Source organism: Alligator sinensis, unplaced genomic scaffold (genome assembly GCF_000455745.1).
Source record: "Alligator sinensis unplaced genomic scaffold, ASM45574v1 scaffold611_2, whole genome shotgun sequence".
Taxonomy (NCBI): Eukaryota; Metazoa; Chordata; order Crocodylia; family Alligatoridae; genus Alligator; species Alligator sinensis.
Genome location: NW_005841869.1, coordinates 4,754,956 through 4,757,555, shown reverse-complemented (window position 1 = coordinate 4,757,555; position 2,600 = coordinate 4,754,956).

Sequence of the window (2,600 nt, the reverse complement as noted above, 5' to 3'; positions counted from 1 at the left end):
AGCCCTGCTTTTCCCAGCCAACACTTACCATCACCATGAAGTGTGCATTTATGTAGCAGCTCCATAAGACCTTATCATCAATCTACAAATACATTTTAGTTAATCCCTGAGACTCCTGGATTTGCAGGAAATGCTGAACCTGTTAGTTGGGACAGTGCCATGTTGTGTGGCTCATTTGCCTTAGTGTGTTGTCGCTGGTGCCTAACTGAGGTCCCCAACACCATCCACCTCACGCCACCACTCCAGGAAGTGGTGGCAGCTCCACGGGCTGAAATCACACAAGTTGTTTGTTCATCTTGATCTTTATACGCCTACAAATCCCGAGTTCCTCTGACCATACCAGGGATTACTGCAGGCACGCAATGGACTTTACCTTTGTTTGACTTCATTCCTGCAGCTCTGGCTCTTCCCAAAGCTGCCAGAAAGCTGTAGGCAGGCTTTGATTCTCCTCTCCCCACCAGCGTTGTAAACCTTAGCCACCGAGTCCATCACTAAAATGAATGGATTTGCTGGTGGACTACCCCCGTAACTAACAACACCAAGACAGCGTGGCAGGACCTGATCTCCTGCGGGGGTGCTGAACGAGCACAAATGCATGCCCAGAGCCCGGACACGTCAGCTGCAGTCCAGTATCTGCCAGCAGCCCCACGATCTCGCTCCTCGTGGGTAAAGGAAAAAGAGCTCTCTTGTATGGAAGTGGTGTTTCCTTTTTCGCCTCCCACAGCATTCAGCGCCTGTCCCCACTCTTGTCAGCCTCTGCGGTGCCTTCCAGCTTCTGCGCCAGGACAAAGGGACTTTCTGGGCGTCCGAGCTGTGGCGGGGTTGTCCTGTCCTCCGGTGCGTTCCAGGCAATAGGGAACCTGTCCTCACACTCTTCTGCAACTGCTCTGAGCCCTCCTTAGAAAGAAGCCACAGACCTAACACACTTTTAACCCAATACTAAGGGAAAGGTACTATTAAAATTGATCCAGTTAGTCATTTACTTGTGCATCCAGTTTGTCAGCATGCTTAGTGATGGTGAGCTCACTGTTGTCACCCTTGCTTTTCACGACTCGTGGTTTTCCTGTTGGCGCTATCACCATTGTTTCTGGCTATGTCCTGGACTGTTTTCCACTGCCCAGCACTGCTTAGCTGAAAACTTAAAAACAGCTCTTCAGCCATGGATCCATCACAAGCTCCGTCACACCCGTGACTGCCAATGTCTGTCATGGCTGACTACCACACCGAGTGCCGTTCTCATTCGGTGTAATGTAGCTCCATAGTTAACCTCCCATGTCTGTTGGAACGCACTAGCATCAGAAATGAAGATACCTGCTGTCTTCTGCTTGGAGAAACAGACTCAGGTGCAGTTTACATCTGGTCCACGTTTCTAGATCGTTTCTCATAGCTTTGGTGGATGTAATTTTAATTGATAACTTTTCAATTCCTGTTTACTCTGTGGTATTGACTCTGCCACAGGTTCTTGGAAGAGATCTTCACACACAGCTACAATGGCTTCAGCTTAACATGAGATTTTTGCAGTGCCTTGGCCGAGTCTCTCTCTCCCTGTCTAGGGATTGCCTTGGCTCCTCTTGGCACAGCATCACACCGAGGGCTCACGTTGCACTGCTTGGCTATTACTCCCACTACGTCCTTTCTGAGTTGCTGCTTTTCAGGGTATGGCCCGTGTCCCTTGCTCCTAGTTGTCTGACCTTGCCCTTGGGCTGCAGTAGCATGTTCTGTTTAAGGGACAGTGCTTACAGTGACTCAAACGATCTGTAGGACTGCCCTGATGCCTCTTCACCATTCTGATATTAGCTCTGCTATCTACATAGCTTTTCAGTAGCGTTTCTAAAAAACACAAATGGAAATGTTGAATAGCCTCAGGCTTAGTTCTGATCCCACTTCCGAGATGATTCCCTGTCAGCAGTTACTTGGACGTGTGTTAATATATTCTTTGGTATTGCGCAGTGCTCAAGTCCTGGTCCAGAATACTGTGCGGTGTCAGTCACAGAATCGCAGAGAAGTGGGGTGGAAGGGACCTCCGGACTGCACATCTAGGCCAGTCCCCCGCCCGAGACAGGATCAGCCCTGTCCCCTCGCATTATTTACAAAACACTAAGATGTGACATCTCTGCCGTTACCTTTATCAACAAGCACAGGAAAGCACAACAATGACATCAGATTCATGTGACAAGGCGTATTTACCATAAAACCATTTTGACTGGCAATATGATGCTGAATTTTTAATTCTTTATTAATTACCATATCTGTTTTTCCATTACTTGCCTGACCAAAAAGCTGACAACTTATAATAGAGAACTCATTGGAGTGATAAGACTCTTTGTATTGGACAGTATTTCCTTACAAAATCACAAATGCTTCAGCTCGCGATGAGTGAATTTATCCTTTTTATCCCAGATGCTCAAGGAATGTTCTCCCAGGTCCTCACGACTGAATATGAATATTCACATGTACCTTAATCATGGTCGTCTCCACATTGCTGTTCGCAGCACCCTACACTGCCAGTCTTCCCCTTGATGGCTCCAGTGTTGCCCTAAAACACAGTTTGCAGTAGCACATGGTTGACATTCAAGATTAAGGAGGAGTTGTATTTCCAG